Source organism: Bidens hawaiensis, unplaced genomic scaffold (genome assembly GCF_021521415.1).
Source record: "Bidens hawaiensis isolate Kalapana, Puna unplaced genomic scaffold, B.hawaiensis_p1.1 tig00040654_1, whole genome shotgun sequence".
Classification (NCBI taxonomy): domain Eukaryota; kingdom Viridiplantae; phylum Streptophyta; class Magnoliopsida; order Asterales; family Asteraceae; genus Bidens; species Bidens hawaiensis.
In genome coordinates this window covers 74,512-93,160 of record NW_027497190.1, presented here as the reverse complement: position 1 = coordinate 93,160, position 18,649 = coordinate 74,512, and the positions used below count along the sequence as shown (strand labels likewise).

The following is an 18,649-nucleotide window of genomic DNA, read 5'->3' as shown; positions in this document are numbered from 1 at the left end:
GTTACTGTAACACCCAAATGTGAGCCCTAACTTCCTGCAACTCAATGGAGCTTCCATTAACATCTCACGCACCACATTATCTTCATCTCCACTGTGCCCTAACTGTTCACTTGACGTCAATTACAACTTCATCCGCCACATTCCTTCAAAACTATTAACAATCCGTGGCAATTCAAAACGACTGCGTCTAATCGAATCGAGTTTCGGTAACCGGTACTCTTCGCCTTTGCCGATATTGAACCGAGAGGGAAATATATTGGAAGAAACTGGAATTGTGGTGTTCTCGAGTTCTGTTTGCTTTCGCAGTCGCTTTCGCCTCGGTTTCGGTTCTGGTATGCAGTTGATTTTCGGCATTTTTGGTTATTGATCTGATTATTATGTGTTTGTAGTGTGTATTGGATAAATTGTGAGATAGGAATGTATGCTAGATGAGGATTTTTAGGATTATATGTGTAGTTGTGATGGAATAGAGCTGTGTATTGGTTCTGGTATGCGGTCGGTTTGCGGCATTATTGGATGCGTTTGCAGTGTGTATTGGTTTACTAGTTTTCTTTGCATTGGTTATGTTATGAGATAAAAGTGTATCCTAGATGTAGATTTTAGAATCATGTGCTTACTTGTGATGGCAAATGACTAAATGGTGAATTCAAGAAGCAGCCAGCTCATGTATAAGTGTATAATCAATGTTGTAAAACTCGTCTAGCAGGCGCTAGTTGGGCGGTGGGGTACCGACTAGCGATTAATCGGGATATATATATATATATATACATCCATAATGTTTTAAGCTTATAAATCCGATTTTAGTAATAGGCATTTATTTTTTCAAATGCTTCAAATATTTTGACCCTTTTTGACCGAAATTTGATCGAAATTCGACCAATTTTGACTGCCACCAAGAATAATCCCACTTGAGAATATTAGCTGAAGTCGCATCGGCAACCCAGTGATTACCGAGTGACCGGCGACTAATCGCTGCCTAGAACAGATTTTTACAACGCGGTATAACTATGAAATCATTTTTTGGTTGTTTCAACCATTTTTTAATTGGATAGAGCTTTAAGTTTACATCAAAGGCTAAAGATATCTGAAGTTGGATCTCTGAAGTTACCTGAAATGTAGGTTATTAATATTTTTTATAAAAGTTATGGTAATTGAAGTTTATGGTGACATCGGCATAACTGTTTTCACCTGTAATAGTTTGTTTTGTTTGCTTGATGCTACTTTTGTAGAATATCATTTTAGCTAATGTCTACCATAGTCAATTACTAAATCTTGCTTTCATTTCGATGATATTAACATGTTACATGCCTGTTGTATTTAAGCAAGATATTGGATATCTCTATAAGGAGGGTAAATGCTTATTACGTATGTGTATTTCTTTTTTATGGCAGGAATATTATTGTGGATGAAACATCTAAGGTGAAATTACTTGGGGATGGTGAGTTATTGTTTATTTACTGACTAGTATAGAGTTATACTGAGATAAAACACTTATTTGTTTGCTGGTCAGGTTTGACATATATGCCATTGTTCCACATTTTCTTTGTTTAAAATTTGATATAAAGTTGGAAGCAACATCATACAAACTACTATAATGCAAGTACAATCAAGACTCTAGAGTTTACTAAAGGGATACCTATCTGATTGAGAAATTGTTATGTATGTATTGAACTGAATCTTGAGTTTACTAAAGGGACAACTAATTGATTGAGAGATTGTTATGTATTTATTGAACTGAATGTTAAGATTCTTATAAGTTTGATCATCGACAGCATCTATTTTTATTTGAAAATTCTATTCGTTTGTCATATAGTGAAACTCATACCTATGTGAATTTTATTACTTACTTATGTTTGATGTTTCATTTCTCAGATTTGAGCAAAACAGCTGTGGAAAAGTGGATGTTCAGGGAATCATGCTTAAAAGCGCTTATACTTGTTTATACATTCCTTGACTCTTACCTATATCAAACTGTTTTCAAATTGATAAAAGTTTGCCAGATTTTTGCCAAAGAATATTCTTTGTTTTTCATGTTCTTGTATCTATGTAAGCCATTTCTTTCTTTCCTCTAGGTGGTTGGGGCATCTTATGGATCAGATCTTACCATGGTGCATGATATATTTGAATCAATAAAGCTTGCAAATGGCTTTACTGTAACCATCATTCTGAAGCCTTTCAGATTTGAAGGACAAAGGCGCCAAAATGAGGTTATAATCTTCTTGTTTACTTAGTGAAAATTTTAGGAACACACAAAAGAATAATTCCATGAAATGTTTAGAAATGCCTGTATTGCCTTCTTCGTTGTCATCATGTTACAACTTACAACTTACCTAATGCATGCTTTATGCCTTTATCTACAGGTTAAAGATTTACTCTGTAAACTGAAGGGCTTACAGATTTCTGTATAAGTGAGTATTTTGTATCAGATGTCTAATTTATTTGTTGCTTATTGGGTATCATACTTGTAATTACCTCTCTAGTCAATGAAATATCTGCTAACTTTTCGCAGTGGTTGACGCGGATGTACTTTTAGAAAAAGACCCGGTAACTTTAGATGAGGCATTGCAGATTGAAAATAAAGCTGTGCTGATGTCATTGAATGCAGTCTCTATTTTGACCTCTGTAAGTGGTCAACATACTTCATATTTCAGATGCATCATGTTCTTTTAATTTGTTAACTCTTTGGTTCTATAACTGCCAGGGGTCCAGCAGAAAATTTCTGGATAGTCCACATGGGAGTATGAAAGAACTTGGAGTCAAAGACCTTAAAAAGGTATCATTTTTTATTGATATAACAAGAACTTGTAAAATTTTACACCCTTCTGAACACAAATGAATTTATTATTTTCAGATTTTAGGAAGCTATAAGGAGGCAAAAATTGGATATGGGGTCGGTCGCGACATTGAAACATCGATTCTTCAAGCCATATATGATTGCTCTTTTCTTGGCTCAGGTGTTAAGGTCAGTTAGCTATAAATACATTATTTTTTTAGTTATTATTATATGATAGTTTTATGTTCATTGCATTCCTTAGTTCTACTTTATGAAATTTCAGGACTTAAATGGAACTGTTGTATTCATCCTCACAAGTCCAGCTGTCATTGACAGCAAGGATTTGCAGGGCATTTTGAGTACATTTCGCCAAGTTGCAGAATGGGAGGGGGATATTGTAACTTCAGTAGTTCATGAACCAGATATGAGTCCTGACTCAATTTCAACAACCATATTTACTATCGGGTAACTATTATTTGTCTTATTCATGTTTTTTTAATATTTGTTTGAGACATGTCTAATTTTCTTCTCAGTTGTATAAGGCAAGAATCTTCTAAAAAAGATGGCATATTTTCTAGACTGGCCCAACGTTTTCCTTTCATTTTCAACATTTTAAAGCCACAGTCACAACTAGAAACTACTCAAGAAAATAGTACATTTTCTTCCCGGGAACAAAATCTGGAATAATATGAAAACCCGAATGTAAGTTCTGTGAATGGTTCGGTTGATGGTTTGCAAAATTGGTCTTCAGAACTGCAGTCAATATTCAACAATGCTACTGATGCATAAACTTTATCAAGGTTGGTCATAACGTCATTGTTTTATGTTATCTGAATTTTAAAAAACTTACATTTTCATATCCAACGATTGTAAACTTTAAGTTTCTTTTTTCCACTTTTAGGGACACTGATGTTACTGAACAAAGTGATACTGAATTCCCACAAGCCACCTTCTACAATGAGTCCGCGGAAGGTAGAATTTCATTATTTAACTATAGTTGGATAGCTGGTCATGTTTTAGTATGAGCCGAAATGAGCCGGGTTGAGTTAAACCACTAACATTTTTAGTTCTTTAAAAGATACAAGTACTTAATTCGCTGATATGATACGATTACTAATCTGATTCTGAGCGCTGATTAGTCCATTTGACCAGTTCGTGTTTTTAGGTAAGTTTTGATTTGGCTCGTTTGATTAAATAAATAAAACACAATCCAATCAACATTTTTTGTAAGCATCGGTTTGAATCGATACCTCTGGTTTTCGGCATGTGTTTCACCAGTCATCAAAGTCAAAAGTCATTGTATGTCAAACTAATAACAAACTTAACCTACATTTTCTAGGATCGCAAACTCTTCAGAGAGAGAATCTGATTAACAGAAGACCAGGGTATCTTACTACTGAGGAAGCAGCCAATGAGATGAATGATAGTCTAATGGTTTTACACCAACTGGAAGTTTATAGATTATAAGGTTAACCCAGAGGGAAATAGTGACCTTCAAATGAATGATAATAATCAGTTTTCTGTCAATTTGACACTGGATGAATCAAATGATGCCAACTTGCAAGCACCAGTGGATTTTAGCACCAAAAATGGAGTGTATCCGGATGTTTCTAGAAAGAATGGTTCGCTTTCTGCCCGTGCAGCTTCTATGCTGGTGAGTAGAATCAATGTTTCAAAATGGTGACATGACAGTTGACATGTCGGTAACCTTAGACCATAATTATATTATCAATAGGCCTGCAAATGAACTGAATGAACACGGACACGAACATGGCATGTTCATGCTCCTTTGTTTAACTTTAACGGACAAGGATCGAACACAAACATTAAACGAACGGAGTTTTCTTTCCGTGTTCATTTATGTTCATTCACTAACCGTATAAACTATAATAAAAACGGTTCATGAACATAAACGAATGAAACATAACTGAACATGGATGAATGATTATAAATGAACATAAATGAACGAACACCAGTTAATAGTAAATGCGAACAGAAATTGGTTGTGCCTAAAAAATTAACAAAACTGAACTAAGTTGTAGTGGGTGGTTTTTTATTTTCATAAAATTAGACTAAATATTAATGGATCTAAAAGATTTAACTGAACGGGCTTGAACAAACGAACTAACAGACATAAACGAACGTTCACGAGCATAAATGAACAAACGAGACACCTGCTCGTGTTCTTAAATAAATGAACAAAAAATGTTGTTAGTATTTTTCATTTATTATATAAACGAACATAAACAAATGGTTCATTGATCATTTGGTCCGTTTACAGGCCTATTTACCAACGTGGCTTCTGAAAACCAGTAATCTTAAAAAAGATAAAAACTTTGATGTTATTTTCTGGTCTGAACAGTACATCCAGTATTTGATATTTTGAAAACCTTTTTAACAGTATGAAACTTTTATTGTTTACTCTTAGGAATCTGAACGTGAATCACAGAAAAAATGGAATCCTGTGGTGGAAATAAACTACCGTGGAGGAATATGTGGGGCGGTGCCAGGGTGGCCTTCCGGAAGGAAAGGTATTAGTTTTCTGTTTTCATATTAACATTTTGTATAAAGATGTGTAATAAGTATGTTTCACAAGGTCGTTTGACATTAAATGATGGAATCATGTATGATGGTTTATGGCGTTATGGTAAAAGATTAGGATTGGGTACTTTTTGCTTCAGCAATGGGGATATTTTTCGCGGGTCATGTAGAGATGATGTCATGCACGGGAAGGTAAGAATGTTACTATACGGTTTAGTTTTTTTTTTTTAATTTTTTTTTAATATTCGAGTGGTTAATGTTCCAAAATAGGGTTTAAACAAATACAATGGAAAGGGGTAGGATGGTCATTAAGTAAAAATTCATTGAAGTTGGGTATTTAATTATTTATGATATTTAAAGTTTCGGCTAGGTATATATGAATTTTTCGAACTTATTATGAAATTAATCCTGTATTCTATGTCTAAATTATGATTTGATATAAAAAAAATTATATTTATTTTACATGTTACAGGGTGGAGAGCCAGAGATACAAGATTTTATTCATGGATCAGGAGTCTTAAATCTACCGGCCCCAAAATAAAAGAAAATAGAGAAATCAGCATCTGAGTTTTTAGTTGATACGATTTCACAATATCCTAGTGAAGTATCTATACTTGCATTCGGCGCGCTAGCTTTTATATTCTTATGCTTATGCTTATATATCAGCATAAGCATATATATAATCATATGCTTATGTTTATGTTTATATATGCTTATGCTTATATATTTTTATGCTTATGCTTATGTTTATATATGTTTATGCTTATGTTTATATATGCTTATGCTTATATATTCGTATGCTTATCCTTATGTTTATATATGCTTATGCTTATATATTCTTATACTTAAGCTTATGTTTATATACGCTTATGCTTATATATTCTTATGCTTATGCTTATGTTTATATACGCTTATGCTTATATATTCTTATGCTTATGCTTATGTGTTTATATATGCTTATGCTTATATATGCTTATGCTTATATACGCTTATGCTTATATATTCTTATGCTTATGCTTATATTTATATATGCTTATGCTTATGTTTATATACGCTTATGCTTATATATTATTATACTTATGTTTATATACGCTTATGCTTATATATTCTTATGCTTATGTTTATGTTTATATACGCTTATGCTTATGTTTATATACGCTTATGCTTATATATTCTTATGCTTATGCTTATCTTTATATACGCTTATTCTTATATATATTCTCATGCTTATGCTTATGTTTATATACGCTTATGCTTATATATTCTTATGCTTATGCTTATATACGCTTATGCTTATGCTTATGTTTATATACGCTTATGTTTATATATGTTTATGCTTATGTTTATATACGCTTATGCTTATATATTCTTATGCTTATGTTTATATATGCTTATGCTTATATATTTTTTTATCCTTATGCGTTCCAACAATCTTTTTTTAAAGTTTTATTTTATACACACACACACACGCATATATAGCTGGCACTACTAGAAAAAAAGCCTTTAATGACATGGGCACTATGACACGCGGAGATTTATGACACGCAAATGGGTGGGTGTGTCAATAAAAAAAAGTCATAATTTTTGAAATTTTTAAGATTTATGACACTTAATTTTGCACGTCATCGATATGGTGTAACTTAAAAAAGTAACGAAACAAGAAGATGCGTGCCATATATGTCTGTCATCTTAAATTCCATATATCAAATTTAACATACTTCCTGTACTACTCTTAAGCACCACACCATGATGTTTGGGTTCATTTTTCCACAATTCAGCCGACCTCTCTTCTCCATCAGTCCCAAATCCAAAATCACATTTCATAAGATGGAACACCAAGACTCTTCACACTAGGGTTGAGTGGCTAGGTTCATTTTCAGCACAATCGTGTTTTCTTTTACTCTCCTCTGGTGTAGGTGATTAGTCGGGCAGTTGGCCGGAGAGCTAGAGCTTTCGTCGTGTGAACATGTGCTTCTAATTTTCTAGTGATTTCTGGTGAGTATTGGTCTTACTGATTTCTTTAATTTTATGGTTGGTCTAATTTAGGTTTTTAGGTTGTAAATTGGTCAAATTGAAGTTGTTAGGATTGGGGTTTTAGATATATTTTTCTTGGTGCACGCCAACTGTTCGATTAAATGCCATTCGTTTTTGTTTTTATATGGTTGTGATTCCGGCCAGAATTTTGTAGTTAGCCGACTGAAACTAAAGTGGATTAAAATTAGAGATTAGGGTTGATATTTTTTTTGCAAATGTTTAATTTACTTGTTTGTATTAGTCAATACATTTATGGTCTTATGGGCCAGCCCTAGGCTTGTCAGCCGGCCCTAGAAATCTATTGTAGATCTATAAATATAGAACCTATTGTATTATGTTAAACACAATCAATATACAATCTTTCACCAAGTTTATCTTGGTATCAGAGCTTAGGGTTCTGACCCTCCTCTTTCTGCCGCCACTCTCCACAATACACTCATATCATCTTTCTTCTTTCCAGATCCATTACATACCATGGCTGATCAACAACTTACAGCCTTCACCACCACAGAGAAAACTTCACACAACTCTCATAAGTTTGGTTTCACTCTATCCCCTACAAACTATGGTCACTGGAAACTTATGATTCAACCCTTTCTCACTACACATAGCCTATTCGGTTATGTTGATGGGAGTATTCCATGTCCTCCCACCATCTCCGCTCCAAGAACCTCTGCAAAGGAGGATACAACACTTGTCACCCAATCAAACCCCATTACACGATCTGGTTGTGCAATGATGCACATGTTAGGATGCTAATTATCTCAACCATCTCTGAAACATCCTTTCAACACGTGCAAGGTGTTACCTCACGTGACCTTTGGCTTGGTCTTGAACGAGCCTATGCCCCCACACACTTCTTCTAGAGAATTTACATTGAAGGCACAATTGTTAAAAATACAAATGGAGAAAGACGAGACATCTGCTGCATATCTTGCAAGGGCACAAGAGTATGCAAATGCCCTTGCAAATATTGGCCAACCCATGCCCGACAAAGATATTGTCATGCTTGCTGTTGCAGGTCTTCGTGAGGAGTACAACGGAGTCAAACAAACCCTCTTTGCTAGACAATATACAGCTGTCTTCAACGAACTCCCTGGTCTTCTTGAAGATCATGAGTTTATGATCCAAAAGTCAGCCCCTGTAATTCCAAATGCTCAAGCTTTTACAGCTGCCACAGCAGCTAGTACACCTTCGGTTCCAACTGATACAGTTCAGGCACTTCAACAACTTGTTAGCCGTCTTGGTTTTCAGTTACAACCATCTTCTGTTTCATCACCCGCCACCGCACCTCAAGCTTTTTACACAAACAGGCCCGGTCAGTCCAACTATAGTCGCGGCCGTGGTAATCGTGGCGGTCATGGCAGCCGTGGGAACAACTTCTACAACCGCAGCCAGGGAAGCACCTCTAGTAATTCAGGTCAAGGTCAGTTTAGTTGGGCTTCAAATCAAAACATGGTATGGGGTTCTTGTAACAGGTGTGGAATTGGACATGTGCCATCTGAATGACCAAAACGAGATCCCTCCACCTTCCGAACGAGACAACCGTCTGCCAATTATGCAGATTATCGCTCACAAGCGTCTACTTCGTGGCTTCCGGACACAATTTTTAATCATCATGTAGCACCGGATTTGTCTGGTTTTGACTCCGCAGAATCTTACTACGGTGATGATCATCTCCGTGTTGGTAATGGTAACGCTCTTCCCATTTTACATATTGGTTCATCAAAACTTTTCTCACCTAACAAAACCTTTCACTTAAACAATGTCCTTCATGTACCTGAGATCAAACAACACCTTCTTTCTGTACAAAAATTTTGTGAGGATAATCATGTTTATTTTGAATTTCATGCTACATTTTTTGCTGTGAAGGACAATTCTACCCACACTACCCTCCTCATGGGTCCAAGTGACGATGGACTCTACTCTATCAAACTACCACTCCATCAACATCCAAAAGTTGCTTTTTCGACATCTCGAGCTTCAACAACCACATGGCATCAACGTTTGGGACATCCACATTCCCAGTTATTTCAGACTATGCTTTCTAAATATTGTTTACCTATTTTTGCAAAGACTTTTGATTCTCATTGCATTGCTTGTTCTGTTGGAAAATCTTCCAAACTTAATTTATCGTCTGCTGATTATAAAAGTACTCGTATTTTGGATTTAGTTTTCTTTGATGTTTGGGGACCAGCCCCTATGACTTCGTTTGATGGTTATAACTACTTTCTTTTGTGTGTTGACCATTTCTCTAAATTTATGTGGTTGTTTCCTTTAAAACGAAAATCAGATGTGTTTGCCACCTTTACACAATTTGTCACTATGGCTGAACGACAATTCTCCACTAAACTAAAAACTGTGCAGACCGATTGGGGTGGGGAATTCAGAAATCTTTCATCTTTTTTTGCCTCTGTTGGCGTTATTCACCGTCTCTCTTGTCCTCACACCAGCGAACAAAATGGTGTTGTTGAAAGACGTCATCGTCATGTTGTTGAAACGGGCTTAACATTAATGGCACAATCCCATGTCCCTGGCATTATGCTTTTGAAATTGCCGTCTACCTAATAAATAGAATGCCCTCTCGTACAAACTCCAACACCAGCCCCTTCGAACACTTATACCACCGTAAACCTGATTTCTCCTTTCTTCGCGTGTTCGGTTGCTAGTGCTTTCCTCACCTTCGTTCTTATAATCCCAACAAAATGGATTTTCGATCTACACCTTGTATTTTTCTTGGGTATTGCACCTCTCATCACGGGTATCGATGCTTAGACCCCGTCACAGAACGTATTTATATTGCCCGTCACGTTCGGTTCAACGAAAATTCTTTTCCTTTTCTTACTAAACCTACCACCTCCTCCCCGAATTCATCTCCTGATCCATATGTTTCATCTTATCCCACAACTTCCATTCCCCTAAACATGGTGGATTCTTCAAACACCACCACAACCCCACCACTCGACCCTAGTCATACACACTCTACAGATCCACCAACTCGTACTTACACTCGCCGGTCCACAACAAACCCGATTCCCACTGCCCCAGCCTTTGACCGATACCATCAGTCAACCACTATTCACCCAACAAGCACCACTCAGCCATCTTCTACCACCCTACAATCTGACCAGTTGATTAACGTCTTTAATCCACCTGATCCACAGCCTATTTCAGCCCCCCAATCAACTCACACACCTACTCCAAACCCAAACCCAAACCCACCTCCTCCACAACACCAACGTCCAGCTAACCTACGCCCACAGCCCAAACAAACTAAACCATACAATCCCTCGTCATTTCAAACCTCCATTCCTACATCTCACACAGAACCCTCCAGCTTTACCGTTGCCAACAAAGATTCAAATTGGCGCCGGGCCATGGCGGACGAATACTCAGCTCTTATCCGTAATGGTACCTGGTCTTTGGTTCCTCGTGTTCCACATACTAATGTGGTTGATTGCAAATGGGTATATGAAGTTAAAAGAGACCAAAATGGGGCAATTAAGCGCTACAAGGCGCGTCTAGTCGCTAAAGGTTTTAATCAACAACCTGGTATAGACTATAATGAAACATTTAGTCCAGTAGTGAAATCCACTACAATCAGGGTCGTTTTATTATTAGCTGTCACCAAACAATGGTCTCTACGACAAAATGCTTCTTACATGGTGATCTGAAGGAAACAGTATATTTGAAGCAACCACAAGGCTTTGTTGACCCTCGTAAGCCAAATCATGTGTGCTTTCTGCATAAGTCTTTGTATGGCCTCAAACAGGCACCACGGGCTTGGTTTGAACGACTCTCTTTTGCTTTACTTGCTCTCGGATTTAGGGGATCTAGAACAGATCCTTCCTTGTTTATTTATTCTGGTAAAGTGACACTTTTGTATATGCTAGTATATGTCGATGACATTATTTTAACAGGTAACAACAATCAGGCTATCAATCATGTGGTGCAATGTCTTAGTAAATCGTTTGCAATACAAGACATGGGGCCCTTATCGTATTTTCTGGGTATTGAGGTGATTCGTAAAGGTTCCGATATCATTCTTTCACAACAGAAGTACATTAATGAATTATTGGACCGAGCGAAATTGTCCCAGTCCAAACCGGTTCCATCACCGTGCGCGACAGGTAACCCTCTTTATCTTGGTGACAGCTCTCAGTTTGAGGATCCGGTAAAATATAGACAAATGGTTGGTGCATTACAATATGTTACTCTCTCCCGGCCTGATATCACATTTGCGGTTAATAAGGTTTGTCAGTTCATGCATTCTTCTACTGACAATCACTGGTATGCTGTAAAACGCATCTTACGATATTTACATGGAACTGCTAGTCATGGTCTCTTGATTTCCAGCTCCTCATCTCCTGTTTTGCATGCCTATGCAGATGTTTCCTTTCATCAGTTGACCGCCTTTTCTGATGCTGATTGGGCTGGATGCCTGGATGACCGTCGATCCACGGGAGGATATGCTATTTATCTTGGGTCAAATCTTATTTCATGGTCAGCCAGAAAACAAAAGACTGTATCTCGGTCATCTACCGAATCTGAATATAAGGCTTTGGCCGATACGGTTGCTGAATTGACTTGGCTTGAAACATTATTAAGAGAACTTCGTGTCCCAATGCACTCTGCTCCTACTCTATGGTGTGACAATCTGGGAGCTACATATCTATCTGCTAATCCGGTTTTTCATGCTAGAACAAAACATGTGGAAGTATATTTTCACTTCGTTCGAGAGAAAGTTGCACAAAGAAGGCTATCAGTTCAGTTTATCTCTACACATGATCAAATTGCCGATGTGTTCACAAAGCCGCTACCATCAGATCGTTTTCTATTCTTAAAGTCCAAGCTAAGAGTCGGTCCCCGGCCTTAGCTTGAGGGAGAGTATTAGTCAATACATTTATGGTCTTATGGGCCAGCCCTAGGCTTATGTCAGCCGGCCCTAGAAATCTATTGTAGATCTATAAATATAGAACCTATTGTATTATGTTAAACACAATCAATATACAATATTTCACCAAGTTTATCTGTTTGCAGATTAGGTGTTCCTTGATGTTTATAAAATAGAGATTTGCTGCATTTTTTGTGTTCTTTAACTAGAAAATAAGAGTTATTGTATGCAGCTTAGAAGTAATTCATACATGTAACTTTATTTGTGTGCACATGAATGGTTTAGATTAGCTATGTTTTAATATAGATATTGGAAAAGTCTCGCTATCTGTTTCTTGACCATCATATAAGTGGTCAACTTTAATCTCAACGACATACTTTATCTGTAAGTTTTATCTTCATTTTCAGTAAGTTTTGGATTTGGATCTTTGGTATCATGGAATTGTATGGGTGGTTTGTTTGATAGCAATTTGGAAGTGGAATCTTATCGACTCTTATTGTCTTTTTTCCACATTAATTTCAATATTATTATTAATCTAATTATTTATTTTTTAAATTATTATTAACTAAATAAAGTGAAATATTTTATTATTATATTTGGATAAAACAGTTGGTTATTCTTGTAACTTTAAAACAGGCGATGTTTCAGTATCATTGTAGTTCGACAGATTCCCACGTATTGCTGAGATGAAAAACCTCGTTAACATTCTAAAAGAAATGGAGGCTCAAAACGAATGGTCAAAGAAATTGATGAAATTATTCATAATTGGTTAAATTAAAGAAAGTTGCTTATTATTTAAGAACTTTTTATTGCACGTTATGCTTGAAATTAAAAAAAATCAGTAACCACATTTTATATAATTTTCCATTTATGTCAGGGGCGTTTAAGATATAATTCACAATATTTAAAAAAAAATACTGAAGCTTAGTAAGTAAATGGTATTTCGGCCTGATGGCAAAGCTTTTAAAGTAATAGTAGCCCATTATGATATTAATTTTCTCTTTTTTCCTTTCCCAGAAACAATTGCTATTAACCGTCACATTTTTTACAGCTAAATGTTAGACCATCCATGGTCCACAATTTTTTTGCGGTGTATTGGGCTAAAACGCCGGGGGCACAACACCCCCCCACACCCCCCCCCCCCCCCCGGGCATCATGGCTTATAATTTTTTTTGGGGCGTTTTGTACATAACGCGGATGGAAGACAAAAAAGTAATAATAAAATAATGGAGTTTGAGGCATTATGGAGGTTTTATGACTACACCTTATTTTTGTATAAAATTATAACTCTGACTGGACGTCACGTATCGCATAATGCCAGAAGGTGAGGCTTTATGACTACTAATGGTCTTATATTATATAGAAATTGAATCCTTAATCATTGTATCATTCCACCCAAGTGAGAATGGCAAAGGCCATTTTTTATAACATGATTATCTAATTAACATATCTTTGAAAGAAATATGGACTAGAACCGATTAGCGTGTAGTACAAGATTTTTTTCAGTAAAAATCATAATTTAAATAATAGTTGTTTCTTTTGGCATGTATGTTTACTAGAGAGTGATTCAATATAAATCTAGTTTTAAGCTGTGAGAATTTTATAAATACATGTATCAAAATTATTTGAAAGTGAATATGTGATACATAAGACAGTTATGTAATCACATCTATTTCTCGTTCCCACTACTTATAACCTTTAAAGCTCAATGTACGAGTGGATTATGATTATGCCCCATGTTTGACACTATTTAGAATACTAATATTGAACTTGAAGTTATTACTAAACTTTAACTTAATACAAATAGCAAAACATAGTACTGAATACTTGTTGCCACTAAAATTTAATACTGAGCATGAGTTTTTTTCCTTGAGCATGAGTTTCTACCGAAAAACCTTAAGACAAAACAACAATTATTCAGGATTTTATTATAATTTGAAATTTAAGTTTATCTTGTAATAAGCTCATAGAATAGAATAGAATTATTGCATCACTAGTTGTTCACTTGTTTTGTGGTTTATGCAAAGGTTACAAATTACAATACATTGTTATAGTTCGACAAATGTTTGTGTGATTTGATATTTGAGCTACACACCCAAGTGGATTCAGAAGGTTATTGTTACTTCTCACGCCTAATTAAACGAAGATAAAGATTTTGTAGTTTCGGTCATCATACGTGCGTACTTGCAGTGTTAAAAATTAGAATTTCCAAACTATAAGAATTAGGAGAAGATAACCAAACTAGCCATTTCCATGGGTTTGTTTTACAGTAAACAATTACATTTATAGCCATGAGACACGCGACCACTTGTGGCGTGTTTGCCATTTCTTGCGTGTCATGCCATGTCCCGAAACATAGACGTGCAACACACATAATGAAAACACTTAAAATTATATTATATAATATGTTTTTACACATCAAAATTATATAAAAATAAAACTATATGATGCCTAAGAATTTCATTTGTCAGAATGTCTAGATAACCCGGATATACCTTGATTACATCATGTTATAATTTACCTGAAAATTGGTTTTTATCGGTCTCAACTATTTTTTTTTTGCCCACGGTGGTCCCAACTTTCATTTTGGCTGGCAACAGTCCCAACTTTCACATACGTTGAAACCACAAGTCCGCGACTAACGAATTACAAACTCCGTTAATGGAAATCTGATGTGTCGTCCTAGTTGTCAAAAACAGCTGACTGTGTATCCTACGTGTATTAAATATGATGTAATAAAAAGATAATATATATATATATATATAAATATATACACATAAAGTATTCTCTCTCTCTCTCCCTCCTTTCACCACCAAAACTACCACCACCCACCTCCAAACCAATCTCCGGCAACCACCGGAAACCACCGCGTGACCAATATCCGGCAACCACCCCCTGACCACAACCATCGCAGCCTATCACCACCACCACATAGATACGGAGCTTTGCAGATCTGGTTTGTGTGTGACGGGAACTTCGTAATGGGAACCGCATAGATATGTGCAGATAGGCTTGTTTTCTGTACGTTTTGGTTGTTGGAAATTGGCGATTAGGGTTTGTACGGTTCTGCTGCGACGGTGTTGACTCGAGGTCGTTGGCCGGAAAAATGACTGCATCAGCGAATAGGGCGGTGATGGTTGTATATGTGTGTAGGTACGTATGTTTGTATATGTGTATGTATGTTTGTATGTGTGTAGGTACATAGGTTTTAATGTGGCTCTGTACATTTATATGTTTGTAGGTAGGTTTGAATGTGTAATTAAGATATAAATACAACCGACCTACATATATGTATGTAACATCATATGAAAGGGAGTGAAATTAGAGATTAGTGGAGTTATACCTTCACTTCTCGCAAGATCCATCCCCTATATATATATATATATATATATATATATCTATAATATATATAAACGAAAACATAAAAATCCTATGTGTCGTGATGTGGTCGCTCCCCCTTTTTTTGGAGTCACCAGATTTGCCTGATTTTTAAATGGAGTCTTCTAATGCATTTGATCCGAATTCACGGGTATGGGTCTTACCAAACCCATATATTCCTTAAACGGGTTATAACATCTCATTAAATTAAAAATTATTCTCACCAAATTATTGATGTGAAAATCCTATAAAATAGGATATATTAAATTAAAAATTATTCTTATCAAATTATTGATGTGAAAATCCTATAAAATAGGATATACTAAAAAATATTATATAAATTTTTTTAAAATATTATTTATAATTATGAAACAATTTTATAGTAAAAAAATAAGCGGATTTTGGGTTTCACCAAACCTAGATAACTTTTAAACCGGGTTATAACATCTTAGTTATTTGTGAAACCCTTTTATCATAAAACTCTAAGTATATTAAATATTTCCTTACAATAAATAAAATTAAACTCCGAAAACGTATATAAATATTAAAAACGAATAATGTAAAACAGCCCCCGTAATACGGGGGATAAAAACTAGTGTATATATATATATACAAATTTATATTTATATATGTTTATAAACAGTTATTAAATTTGGTTAAAGCTTTTAGCATTAAATAATTAAAAAGGGTTTTAATTTAATTAAAATTTATCACGTTAATTCACGTATGAAAAATATAGGTTAAATATTTTATAAAGATCATATCATCATCATCATCATCACAATCATCGTCATCAACATCATCATCATCATCACCATCACCATCATCATCACCGTCATCATCATCATCATAATCACCATCATCATCATCATCAACATCATCACTACCACCACCATCATCACCATCATCATCATCACCATCACATCATCAACATCATCATCATCAACATCATCATCATCATCACCATCACCATCATCATCATCATCATCATCATCATCACTATCATCATCATCATCACTACCACCACCATCATCACCACCATCATCATTACCATCACATCATCATCATCAACATCATCATCACCATTATCATTACCATCACCATCACCGCCACCATCATCATCACCATCACATTATCATCATCACCATCACCATCACCATCATCATCATCATCATCATCATCACCATCACCATCACCATCACCACCACCATCATCATCACTATCACCATCACCACCACCATCATCATCATCACCGTCACTATCATCATCATCATTACCATCACCATCATCATCACTACCATCACCATCACCATCATCATCACCATCACATCATCAACATCACCATCATCATTACCATCACCATCACCGCCACCATCATCATCACCATCACATCATCATCATCACTATTACCATCACCATCACCATCATCATCATCATCATCATCATCTTTTCGATAATCATTCAGAGATTGCTAATTTTAAACTGATCATTCTCATGTAATCAAATATTTCACCATTAAAATCAGTTAATGAGTTGTTTAAAAAAGTAAAATCCCCAAACAACACACTTCCCCAGTATTAATTTCATCTGTTGCAGATAGGGGTGCAAATGAGACAAGATTTATCGAGCTTGAGCGTTTTATATTAATAAGTATTTATTGTTTTGGACTTCTATAGTTCTATGCATTAAATTTCACAATGCACTGCCGTGCTTGAGCAGAGCGTTAGTTCAAGACTTTTCTCAACATATAAAAACAATAAATGTATATAAAAAATAATTAATAAATAATAAAGCATTCGAGCTCGAGCTTGGCTCGTTTGCACCCCTAGTTGCAGATAAAAAAAAGCTCATCAAACATATAAATCCCCAATCATCAAATCAATTATTTAATCAAGTAGTGGATTTAGCCCCAAATTTGTTAATAGCAACATTCCTTTAAACAAACATAGTAAAAACTCATTATAATTCAAATCAGTAAAAATATAATTAAGCCCTAATTCACTTCATATCTTCTATTAAATCAGCAAAAACACGTAATAACTGAAATCAATAAACATAACTAAGCCCAAATTTACTTCATATCAATAATGAATAAACAGAATAATATTCAATAAAAATCAGTAAAAACTCATAACAAATGAAATCAGCAAACATAATCAAGCCCTAATTTACTTCATATCCATCAACACATGCAAACCAAAAAAACCTCAACAAAATGAGCAAAAACTCACAATAATCAAAATCAATAACCATACTTCATATCAATCAACACATACATAATAACTGAAATTAATAACCACAACTTAGCCCTAATTTATTCCATATTCATCAACACACGCAAAAACAAATATATCAACAATCAAATAAAAGAAAACTCAACAAAATCAACAAAAACTCACAATAATCAAAATAATAACTGAAAAATTAATAATCACAAGTTAGCCCTAATTCATTCCATATCCATCAAAACACGAAAAACAAACATATCAACAATCAAATAAAAAAACCTCAACAAAATCAGCAAAAACTCACAATAGTCAAAATCAGTTTCTATAACTTATCCCTAATTCACTTCACATCAATCCACACACACAAACTTCAATCAAATCAACCTCACCTATTGTTCTTAAATATAATAATAATAATAATAATAATAATAATAACAACCAAGCCCTAATTCACTTCAAATTAATATAATCTACCTCACCCACTGTTCTTAATAATAATAATAATAATAAACTCACCACGACCAAGCCCTAATTCACTTCAAATTAATAAAACCAGCACCTCACATTAACTCCAGCCCACCAATCAACAATCCACACGAGCTCCAGCCACAACAACTAAATGTACCCCCCCCCTTCCCCGGTTGCTTGTAATAACCCCCCCCCCCCCCCCCCCCTCTTTCTGAAAAAGCAACTTTCATATTACCCCTTTAAATTATATAATTACCAAATTAGCACAAAAATAAGGATTTCGTATTATTTTTTATACAAGTTGCGTTTTTTTATGATTTCGAGTTTAGGGTT

The 18,649-nt window shown here is 35.2% G+C and overlaps 1 pseudogene across 1 annotated transcript; it reads left to right on the top strand.

Moving 5' to 3' along the window:
* The first annotated feature begins 1,792 nt into the window (after positions 1–1,792).
* On the top strand, positions 1,793–5,855 carry LOC143592273 (protein ACCUMULATION AND REPLICATION OF CHLOROPLASTS 3, chloroplastic-like; annotated as a pseudogene). Its single transcript, XR_013145888.1, has 13 exons — positions 1,793–1,937; positions 2,073–2,207; positions 2,361–2,408; positions 2,510–2,622; positions 2,702–2,773; positions 2,852–2,962; positions 3,057–3,238; positions 3,307–3,573; positions 3,675–3,745; positions 4,113–4,427; positions 5,202–5,304; positions 5,357–5,506; positions 5,787–5,855. The product of XR_013145888.1 is annotated as a protein ACCUMULATION AND REPLICATION OF CHLOROPLASTS 3, chloroplastic-like (transcript).
* Positions 5,856–18,649: the final 12,794 nt, after the last annotated feature.